This window comes from Piliocolobus tephrosceles, chromosome 1 (genome assembly GCF_002776525.5).
Source record: "Piliocolobus tephrosceles isolate RC106 chromosome 1, ASM277652v3, whole genome shotgun sequence".
Taxonomy (NCBI): domain Eukaryota; kingdom Metazoa; phylum Chordata; class Mammalia; order Primates; family Cercopithecidae; genus Piliocolobus; species Piliocolobus tephrosceles.
Genome location: NC_045434.1, coordinates 87,122,714 through 87,134,540, shown reverse-complemented (window position 1 = coordinate 87,134,540; position 11,827 = coordinate 87,122,714). Strand labels below are relative to the sequence as shown.

At 44.1% G+C, this 11,827-nt stretch overlaps 2 non-coding genes across 2 annotated transcripts; one reads left to right on the top strand and one right to left on the bottom strand.

Annotated features, from left to right (window-relative positions):
• The first annotated feature begins 229 nt into the window (after window positions 1-229).
• On the top strand, window positions 230-393 carry LOC111544014. Its single transcript, XR_002732001.1, has one exon. It is a non-coding gene; the product is annotated as a U1 spliceosomal RNA (small nuclear RNA).
• A 7,490-nt stretch (window positions 394-7,883) lies between these two features.
• On the bottom strand, window positions 7,884-7,955 carry TRNAQ-CUG. Its single transcript has one exon. It is a non-coding gene; the product is annotated as a tRNA-Gln (tRNA).
• Window positions 7,956-11,827: the final 3,872 nt, after the last annotated feature.

The following is an 11,827-nucleotide window of genomic DNA, read 5'->3' as shown; positions in this document are numbered from 1 at the left end:
TATGTAGATGAGGTAGCTCCGGGGCCGCTGCTTCGCCACGAAGGATTTCTCCTGCTTTGGGAACAAGTCCAGGACCTCCGGTTGGACATGAGAGTCCCAGCTGTGTGTCAGGGCTAGGAGAGCTGGGAGTGGCATGGGGGGTGTGAGGGTTGGGATGCGCGGGGCAAGTTACCTTATGTGTAAAGGTTGAGGCGTATGGGGCTGTGGCAGGGTGGCGACATTTAAGTTCATACTTCCCTGGTAGGGGAAATACCATGATCGTGAAAGTGGTTTTTCTACAGTGAGGCTTATCTATTGTACTTCGAATGTGCTGATCCCTGCGATTTCCTCAAATACTGGAAACTCGACTGCATAATTTGTGGTAGTGGGAAACTGCGTTCGCGCTTTCCCCTGACTTTTGTAATGCTAAGAGCAAGCTTACTGGTTTAGTCATCTTTTTTATTAGCATGTAGTTTCCGTGGTATTGGGTAATTTTTGCACCCCGGTAGCAAGAAAACGGGAAGTAACATGTCGTTGTCGTTCCATCTGGCCCAACAGCTTCTCTTCTACCTGAGGCTACTTTTTGCAGGGATTGGTTCACGGTCTTCTGCGGTCTCACGCCCTGCAAATATCTTAGTGTTTTTTCCTAGCTCCCAAGTCAGGTTTTACACAGCCTGTACTTCTAATCGCAGTTCTCATAGAGTTTGTAGGATTTCTGTGCTATCGGGGAGTGTGTTCTCATAACACTCTTTACTTGGCGCCCAGGTGTCCTAACTCAATTCATCCCGAGGCCCGCTGGTCAGAACCGCAGTCTCACCTGTCTTGGCAAAATACTCTACGATCCTCCCTGAAATATAAGGCGGAAAATTTTATGCGGAGCCGTGTCCGCTTGTCTCCTGTCGTTTACATATCTAGTCTTTTTTCAGACCTCATTTAAGCGACAGCTTCTTGTTTGATGTCTCGCTTCCACATCCTATATCCATTGCCAGGCAACTTTCTAGATAGCACCCCGACCCATCCTTCCCACCTCTAAGCAGCCTTGTCCTATCTCTGGCGCCAGTGTCCTCCCCCGTCCCTCTTTTCTTCAGGCCCTCGCTTATCTCCTTCATGGGCAGAGAATACTTAGCTCTCTCTCAACCTGCGCTTTGCGCTTTACATGCATCATGTACCCTGGCAAATTCGGACGTTTCCTTAACACTCCTTCTCAAACGGCATTGTAAATTCATCTTTTTAACTCCCAGTCCCTGCACTACATGAGCACGAGAATTGCACTACAGAAGAAAACCGCAGGCGTAGTGAAAAAAACCCAGGCTGGCGGTTCTGGGCATTTTGCCAGCCTCTCCCAGGTTGTGTTTTCTGACCCCACCCACTTCTGATCTGTAATGTCCTGGTCAATAGAAACTACCTGGCCCAAACGGAAAAGTCAAGAACGACCACGGCAGGAAGGCCTATGGCGTCCCCTGGTGGCTACCCTGGGGACGGCACTCGTAGATCCGCATGTCCGGAGAAGCTTCTGCCTTCCCGACCTGGGGGCGGTGCAGAAACGCCGCTCCAAAGAAAACCGGCTAGAACTCACAGGACGCCCAGCGAGTGTTCAGGACACTGCGAGTGCAAGCCGTACGTCCTACGGACTGATCTAGTTTGAGGAAGACGAGCCATTTACTTCTAACCCCAGCACCGGACATTGCCTTGCTCAAATACAAACTATATGAACCAAGACTGAAAACAACTTTCATTGTGTTACTGATGAGCAAACGGGTTCTTAGAATGTTTAAGAAATGTCCTTTGTTTCGGGATCGTCATCACTAACGTATGCTTGGGATTCCTGATCGAGGAGTTTCTGAGCAAAAGCAGCCCACCAATCCAGTGGCTGAGAACTGCTTGGATATTGGCTTCCAGGCACATCAGAAATACCGAGGTTCTGACAAAGAGCTTCTGTCTGCCTTTGGAAAGGCCTTCTTCCGGTCCTGGCGCTGCCACTTGCCTTCTGTTTGACCTTAGGCCAGGTCCTTCAGTTTGCTAGGCCTCCAGTTGGAAAGTGTTACATGAAAATAATAATAATGTGCTATTAGAGTTATTGCACAGATTACAAAAGACAGTCTAATAGTACAGCTAGCATCGTGTGTGGCTTACACTAAGGGTTTGCTGATAGGAAACAATATCCCAGATAAGGTTTTTCCCCCTTAATTATGAAATATAGTAAAGAAAATTGTGTGGACTTCTGCTTCAGGCCTCAACATTTTTCAAAACACGTTTGAATGAATTTTGTACTTATGAAGGTGACATCCTTCTACAAAATGAGTTAAAACTAAAGAATGACAAATGGAATTTACAGAACATATATTCACAAAAAGAACTTGTTCCTAGCAGCTTTGTATACAATAGTCCCCAAACTGGAAACGGTTCATATGCATCAAGAGGTGAATGGATCTACTGTGATATATTCATCCAATGGAAGATGGGACAAATCATGGAAACATGAGATAGCATGGGTGAATCTCAAAAACCTCATGCTGAGTGATGAGAAGAGTGCATTCTGTGCCGTGCCATGAAGCTGAATTTCTAGAACAGGTGAAACTAACCTGTATAGTGACAGAAACTACATCATTGATTGCTGGGGACAGGGAGTGGAGGGGACTGACTGCAAAGGGCACAGGAGGACCTTATGGAGTAATAGACATGTCATCAAATCTGAAATGAATGCATTGTATCATATTCAACCAATGCCTTAATCAATTTGATTGTAAAAAGTAATAAGAAAACCACTCACTGCAGGTTGGGCGCGGTGGCTCACGCCTTTATCCTAGCACTCTGGGAGACAGAGGCAGGCAGATCACCTGAAGTCAGGAGTTTGATACCAGTGGGGTCAACATGGTGAAATCTCATCTCTACTAAAAATAAAAAAATAAAAAAAATAGCTGGGCATGGTTGCAGGTGCCTGTAATCCCAGCTACTCCGGAGGCTGAGGCAGGAGAATTTCTTGAACCTGGGAGGTGGAAGTTGCAGCGAGCCTAGCTCACACCACTACACTCCAGTCTGGGTGACAGGGGGAGGGAGGCCACGCGAAAAAAAAAAAAAAAAAGATAAAAAAAAAAAGGCCAGGTGCACTGGCTTATGCCTGTAATCCCAGCACGTTGGGAGGCCTAGGCGGACGGATCACGAGGTCAAGAGATCGAAACCATCCTGGTCAGCATAGTGAAAGCCCATCTCTACTAAAAATACAAAAATTAGCTGGGTGTGGTGGCGAGAACCTGTAGTCCCAGCTACTTGGGAGGCCGAGGCAGGAGAATCGCTTGAACCTGGGAGGCGGAGGTTGCAGTGAGCCGAGATCACACCACTGCACTTCAGCCTGGGTGACAGAGCAAGACTCCATCTCAAAAAACAAACAAACACACAGCAACAACAAAAACAAAACCACTGCAAATCATAATGCATTCTACTTAATTTCATGTGCGTTTAGCTTTAGAGGATTCCTTTAGAAAAGTGTCTCTCGAAATGTGATTGAGAGTTCAGGAATTCCTTCATTTGTGTTTCTGTCTCTTTGTCTTCAGTTAAATGCATGCACTATTAAATGGAATATTTGTAAAATGAAAATACAGTCTACGCTCAATTTTACAAAAACATATATATATATAAAATACATGTAACTCCATATATATATAGTTTTCTTTATTCTATTTTTTCTTTTGTGGGTGCACGGGGCAGGGGGACAGTCTAGCTAAAATACACATTCTTCTCTCTGTAGATATATCAGAAGAACATGACTCGATCAGTGTTGCCCTAATGTTAACAAAAGTTATTTTGAACTTAAGGTGATCAGAAATTTTATGTATCTGCACTTTTTCTGTATTGGTGGTATGGTCTATGCTAAGCATGTATAATTTTGTTTAAAAGAAAGTGAGAGTAACTTTAAAATTGTTTGGAAGACAAATATGTACATATGCGAACAGTACTTAATTCCAGGTGATGGGAATATGGATGACTGGTTATCTTTTTCTTTCTGTATCTTTTATATTTTTAAATGGAAAAACTCAATGACCTGGAAGTGAAAGAACAGATTAGCTATGGAAGGGGTGTGGGGCAGGTGAGAGGAAAATGTAAAGGGAAGGACAAACCCAGTTCTGGCAGGAGTGTGTTTAAGTTGAAGGTTTCTGGGGAGCAGTTGTTGGGATAAAAAGGAAATGGGGAGGCAGGAAAATCATGAAAATATTTAGGACAGTGTATTGCCTGTCTCATCATTCCTCCTCCTTTTGTGTTTCTTCAAAAGAAATACACAGACTTACATTTCTTTTCAAGCATGCTTACCATTTGTGTTTCTCTTTTATTAGTGTAACTGCCCTGTAGATTTATCTTGCTGGTTGCCCAGAAAAGCCAATGGAGCTGAGAACAGCAGGCTTTCTGCAATAGAGAAAGAATTGAATAAATGCAGAGGCAGCTGAGGGACCAGGAGAAGGGTTTATTATTACTCAAATCTGCCTCCCCCCAAATTCAGAGACTAGGGTTTTTTTGTTGGTTTTGTTTTTTTGGATAGTTTGGCAAGCAGGGGGCTAGGGAATGGGCAAAGCTGATTGGTTGGGTTGGGGATGAAATCACAGTGTCAGAGCTTGTTTACCGCACTGAGTCAGTCCCTGGGTGAGGGCCACAGGACCAGATGATCATAAGGCAGGGTCTGAAAAATACCCTGAACACCCTGTCAAATCTTAGCTTTGATACTAATAATGTTATATAAAGGCACAGTTGGGGAGCTTAGGAATCATGTGGCTTCTGGCTGCGTGGCTCCTGAGCCATAATTTCCAATCTCATGCCTAATTTGTTAGCTTTGCTGAGGTCTGATCCCCAAGATAGGAAGGGGTTTGTCTCAGGAAGGGGCACTCATCTTTGTTTCAGACTTAGACTTGGAACTAAACTCCTCTCATAGTTAGCCTGGCCTATGCCCAGGAATGGACAAGGGCAGCTCAGAGTTTAGAAGCAAGATGCAGTCAGTCAGGTCAGATTTCTTTCACAGTCATAGTTTTCCTATGCCAGGTTTTTCTCACTTTCATAATTTTTGCAAGAGTGGTTTTGTTAGGAGCAGTATAAATGCAGTGGTTCTGAGAATGTCTTCTGGAGCCAGGCTGCCTTCACTTCAAATTCCTGCTTTCAAATCCTCCTTTGCTGGCTGAGTGACTCTGGGCAGGTCACTTAACGTCTTCGTGCATCTCAGTTTTCTCATATGGAAGATGAAGGTGATGGTGTGACCTCAGCCTGAGGTAAGGACTAAATGAGTAAACATATGCACTCATCAACTGTGCATAACATGTGGCACTTTGTGATTCAGGCACGGTTGATGATGTGCATATGTTACTCATGTGCATGTTAGCTCTTGTATTTTGCCTGCAACACTGCAAAAGAGCAGATGTTAAGAAAACTGGTTGTACTGAAGTTACAGCAGTGATACTTTCCAGTGGCCGTTCACCCTCCCAGGGAGACTGCAGTAATCCTCTCACCAGCAGTAACCTCATGGGCTGGGAGATCCCAGGAAGGCCCCTCAATCTCCAGCAGGTTTGACCCTCAAGGAGCTTCAGGGAAGGAGCTAGAGAAATATTTCTCTCTGGGAGGAGCTAGGGGTTTATTAGCTCATCTGTTCAGCTCATCCAAAGGGGAATAATGATTCAATTTCTTGCTTCAAATCTGCCCCAGTAAAATTTTTATAGTTTTACAGTGGTAGATATTTGTACATGTAAGGGAGGAAATAGGACTTTTCCTCATCCAGCCTAGGTTCACTGCTGAGACCCTTACAGCAAAACACAGACCAACAAGAGAAGAGCATGTGTATTTATTGAATGTAAGATTTACATGACCGGAGCGCCTTCCAAAGAAAATGAAAGCCCATGGAAACAGCTAAACCTCAGGGTTTTGTTTGTTTGTTTGTTTGTTTGTTTGTTTGTTTGTTTGTTTTTTAACAGTAGTTTTATTGAAGAATGGATAGTCACGGAGAAGTATGATAAGACAACAAAAGTATGATCTAACAGTAACAAACTGGGGAAAACGTAGCCAGGTCTCTGTGTTCAGGCTCTTCTCTGTGTCCCTGTGTCTGCACACTCCAGGATGCACCTTTCCTCTGGGTATGGAGAGGGCACCTCTCACATAAGGGTTTTATAATTGACTTCAGGGAAGAAGGGCAGGGGGAGGTGACGGTGACCTTCCTGCTTCTGTTGTTTACTCAAATTCCTTTAGCGTAAAATATTCAATACCCTAAGATGTTATATTTTGGAGTAGCATGTCCTGAACCCCATCATGCTCATGCAACAAAACCCAGTCATTGAAGAGCGATGACTACAAAATATTTAAATTCAAAATACAAATGATGGCCAAGTGGGGTGGCTCATGGCTGTAATCCCAGCAGGGAGGTGCAGGAAGGCCCAGGCAGGAGGATCACTTGAGTTCTGGAGTTCCAGACCTGCCTGGCCAAGATGGCGACACCTCTACTAAAAACACAAAAATTAGTCCAGCACGTGGTGCACACCTGTTGTTGCAACTACCTCCAGGGGTTAGGGAACCGGTGGGCTGAGGATCAACGGAAATAATATCATATTTACAAATTTTTTTTTTTTCCTATAAGGCTAGTCAATGAAGCAGTGGAAGTGGAGAAGGAACAAAGAAACCTGTAACTGGTTGTGATCAATTCTTTGTTAACAGGAATGAATTTTTTATGCACTACACTCTGTTATAAAAGTTACATATGCTGTAAAGCTGGTGGTGAACAGCAGAGCCCTGGTCCGTTCCTACACTTGTCTCTAGGGATAACAATTTTTAATGCGTGCAACCAACTCATACATAAATATTGTTACTCTTCGACTGTCCAATTGTCCATTCCCTGCCCTGCAGTCCAGCCTGCAAGGGGAAACGGAGTTTGTGTTTCGTTACCTGCCAGTCCACTCTAAGGAGCAAAGAAGGCGTCCTCTCAACCCCCACTCCCTGCTCGTCCTCCAAACTGAGCCCCTCAAAGACTGCGGTGTGTTTCAGTCCTTCGTAAGCGCTCTCAGCCGCCAAATATGAAAATCAGAGCTATGTTCCTGAGTGCCTGAAGTGACATCTTAGTTAGTTCCCAAGACGTACCCATCAGGAACCTCATCCCAAGGGCTCTGAAGAGCAGGAGAGAATATTTTTAACTCCGGTAGCGTCCTAAGGCGTCTTCTCCTTGGGGTAGGGTTCTGACGGGTTGAGCGGCAGCCCCACCGTCAGAGACTCGCCCCTCAGAGGTGCTCAGGCTCCCCTTCCTTGTGGTCTCGCGGGAGCTCGGCCGGGGCGGAGGAGGATCAGAACCCGCGCTCCCAGGCGGTGTGCTGGAAGAGACCGCCATGCGAATTTCTCTTTCCGGCTGAAATCTTGGGACGAAAGAATGAAATTTCCCAGAGTCAGATTCCAAAGCTTAGTGAAACAGCCACTTTTAGGGCCCGCAATGGAAACGTAGGAGCTAGAAATTCGGCATAAAAATCTGATTATGAAGAACAGAGTAAATTAACATTCAGAATCAGATGGGCCTCTCACCCCGAGGCCCAGGGTCGCCCTGAGACGTGTGAGTACTTGCTGGGTCGCTGGATCCCTGGCGGGGGTGTCCGGGCCAACGGTTGCTGGGTGCCGGTAGGCTGGACCTGGAAGGGGACCCTCCAGGCTCGGTGACCCCCGACTGGATGATTCGGCGATTTCCCTGTGGTCCGGGCCACTGTGAGAACCCGGTTTCTGGGATCCCGAACGCAGAAGAGGGAGACGAAGAGAGGACAAGGCGCCGGGTACATCGCGAGGCTCAGACAGCAGGAGCAGAAGGGACACGGAGGCCCGCAGCTCAGAGATTCTGAACGTCAGCGGATTCCCCATTCCGTTTAGGGAGTAAAACACGGGGTTACGGTCCTAATTAAACAGAAAGGTTCCACCGAGACTCGAACTCGGATCGCTGGATTCAGAGTCCAGAGTGCTCACCATTACACCATGGAACCTCACCCTGCAAGGTTGCCGGAAGTGTCTGATTCCTAATAAGTAGCAATAGTTCCCATCCACCCATGTCAAGGCATTTCTATTATCCCACAAGCAACACTCGAGGAAGGTGGAGCAGCAGGAAGGAGCCATCCTTCTTGCTTTCTCTCTGCTCTCTCCTTTAATCGAGTTCGATCATTTCATTTGCACCTCGGAAAATGAGGCAAAAATCTGCTGTGGGTTTAGGGCCAGAGAAGAGATCCTGAAGCCTTGTTCATATATGGAGTTTCCTGTGCCGAGGTGAAATTTCTTTCTTCCTTTCTTCGTTTCTTTCTCTTTCTTTCATTCTCTCTCACTTTTCTTTCTTTTCTTTTTTCTTTTCTTTTCTTTTCTTTCTTTCTCTCTCTCTTTTTCTTTCTCTCTTTCTCTCTCTCTCTCCTTTCCCTCCCTCCCTCCTTTCCTTCCTTCCTTCTTTCCTTCCTTCCTTCCGCTTTCCTTCTCCCTCCCTTCCTCCCTTCTTTCTTTTCTTTTTATTTCTTTCTCTCTTTCTTTGTTTCCCTCCTTTCCTTTCCTTCTTTCCTTCCTGCCTTCTCCCTCCCTTCCTCCCTTCTTTTCTCCTTCTCTCTCTCTCTCTTTCTTTTCTTTTCTTTCTTTCCATTGAGACAGAGTCTCCTTCTGTTGTTCAGGCTGGAATGCAGTGCAGTGGCAGTGGGCCATCTCCCCTCACTGCAACCTCTGCCTGCCGGGTTCAAGTGATTGTAATCCCCAGTAGCTGGGATTACAAGCGTGGGCCACCATGCCTGGTTAAAGGTTGTATATTTAGTAGAGATGAGGTTTTGCCATGTTGGCCAGGCTAGTCTTGAATTCTTGACCTCAAGTGATTTGCCCACCTTGGCCTCCCAAAGTGCTGGGATTACTGGTGTGAGCCACTGTGCCCAGACTGGCGATGAAATTTCTGCAAAATTTCTGTTGTTTTCTTTTTGCTTTCCCTCTTCTCTGTTTGCCCAAGGAGGCCAGATGATTGTCAAAACAGGACATGGGATGTACTGGGTGCCTTGCCCCCTTCCTCCCTGTAGTATATAACAGAAGACAGCAACCAGATGAGATTGGGAAGCAGGGAATCCTTCACTGTCTTGTTCATATACTTCTATGTTTGTTTGTTTGGTTGGTTTTAATAAAATTTTCTCACCAGAAATGGAAATTTTTTGGATTTAAAAAAAATGCAGTCAGCCACGTTTTACATTTCTATAAAACACTCAAACCAGGCCATACTCACCTGCTATGACTCAAAATCAACCATATACTGTCAAGGTCAGGAGGCAGGGCCCTGACATTTAAGCACAGTGTGTTTTCTCAGAATTGGCCAAGTTGATGCCATTCCAATTTCTCAATATCTCATGACCCATTAATTGCGGTCTTTAAAAGTGTACATGTATTGTTACTGAAAGGCCAGGTGTTTGGTCTAGGCCCTGCTGCTCAGCTCACAGAAAGCCAATCATTCAGATGTTGAGTATTGCCAAGGAAGAAGGCTTTAATTGGGTGCTGCAGCTGAGGAGATGGGCGATCAGTCTTAAATCAATCTTCCTGATCAACTAAAGTGAGGTGTTTATGTATCAGGGAAGAAACATAACTGTGTGTGGGAAAAGAGGAACTAGGGAGGGGTGAGGAAGCGCTCATGATGAATGAGGGGGCTGACATCTCATTGTCTGGAGGCTGTGATCTGCTGAGTTTCAGGTCTGTGATGCTTTTTGAGAGGCCTGAGGATCCTTTCCTGAGGAAGGAACTCAGATAAAACAAATGTAACTTTCAAGCTTCAAGACTTGAAGGGTGCATTTCTACGTCTATCCAAAAAGACGGTCTGTGGGACTATTGAAAATGGGAACTGAATTCTCATTTTTTTGTCAGGTCCTCAATCATGGGGAATCTGGTCGTCCATCTTTCAGGCTGTATCATGTAGAGAAGGGGCATCCTGAGCAACTCCACACCATGGGTGACCGCATAGCCACCCAGGGATCAAACGTTCATCTAATACTGTAGTTTCTCCTGAAACACAATATTCCTCTCTCCAGTTCCCCATTTCCACTAAAGACAAAACATAGCACGACCAACCTACCTACAAAAGAAGCTTCAGTCCCATATACTTGGCCTGATTACCCACACAAAGTGCAGCAAGAATCATTGTTCATATAGGCGCTGCTAAAGAGGCTTTGCTGGAACATTTCACAACGCCATTTCAGGCCAAGCCCTGGGAAAATTACCAATTCCTCCACCTGTGTCAGATTATAAAAGAAAACAGAATCATATTGAACTTATGCAAACAAACACATTGCCAGGAGTTAAGAATATTCAGTTTACAAATTCTGGAGAAATTCAGCAGAGAGAGAAAAATATGCCTCAAATTCTGTTTAGAAGACTATTGTACTCAATTGTTGCAGGCTATCAATAGCTCAAAAGAAAAAAAGTTCTCCAGACTCTGAATAATAAACAATGTTTCAAACAAACAAACAAAAGCCATAAAAACTTATTTCAATCCTCTATTAGTTCAATCAATGCAATCATCTCCTGCTCTGCTTCATACAGGGCTAGCAATCTCTATGAACATATCAGCCTTTCTATTAGTGCCCTGGAAATTTTCTCTTTAGTTCAATGGCACAATCTCCAAAGTTATCTGAAACCTGCATCCAATAGTCTTTTTGATGGACTTCCCCAAAAAAACAAGGCCTGGACTGTAACTGATTATAAGTCACTTTTTGAGAAGAATCAAAGCAAAACAACAATTGTGGATGACAAAAGCCTTAAGACAGCCATAGTCATAGAAACAGTTGACAAGGGAATTCGGTTGCTTCTGTGGCACACAATTTAACATAATAATCGTAATTATTAGTGACAGCATATCAGAACTCTAGGAATCTCATACAATCCTGGAACACACATTAACAACACATCTGTGTCAACAGAACCCAAAGGAAGTGAAACACCACTTCAGATTTGACAATGATTCTTGCATAATTCTAGCATAACAAATAAGCCTAAGAAGCCTAATATATCTATCTTGGACTTCAAGAACCTAATATCCAAAAAGTTAATTTGAGGTCCAAAAGGCTTAATATGGAAATTTTACTCTTAGAAAGTTTGCCAAATATCCAAGTTTTGAGAGACTTGATATCACAAAGTAGGATCACAGGTCACCTTAAAATAGTCAATCATTTAGCCAAAAGGTAAGCAAAAATTTTATATCTATTATTAGTATTACACAAACATTTTGACCAAAAGAGAAAACTAAATTTTACCTCTGTGTGGTATATTAAAATGTTAAAGATAATTTTAATAAAACCTTATACAGAAATTTAATTATAATCAGTTTCACCATAAGGTAAGAGTTTCAAAAACCTTTCACGACCTTTTATACTTTTCTATGAAAAAGCAGATGAATGCTCTAGAAAATCCTGTTATTCCAATACATGGGCCCAGTTGCTGGCCTTGCATCAGTGTGCTTCTGAGTGTAACATCTAATTTGTAGAAAATCCCTGAATTTGAGAGGCCAGGGTGGGTGGATTGCTTGAACTGAGGAGTTTGAGACTAGCCTGGGCAATATGGTGAAACATTGTGTCTACCAAAAATGTAAAAAAGAAAAAACAAAAGAAATAAAGAAAGAAAAAAGAAAGGAAGGAAGCAAGGAAGGAGGGAGGGAGAAAGGAAAGGAAAGGAAAGGAAACGAAAGGAAAGGAAAGGAGGAAGGAAGGGAAAGGAAAGGAAAAAGAGAAAAGAGAATGACAAGAAAGTCTCTAAACTAAACTAATCCCTTAAACTCCGGCCTTACAATTCTCATGTGCCCACCTCTTCTGTCTAGAGGAAGAGGGGGCATGAGGTGGAAAAGGGGGCAGGTGGGATTGTT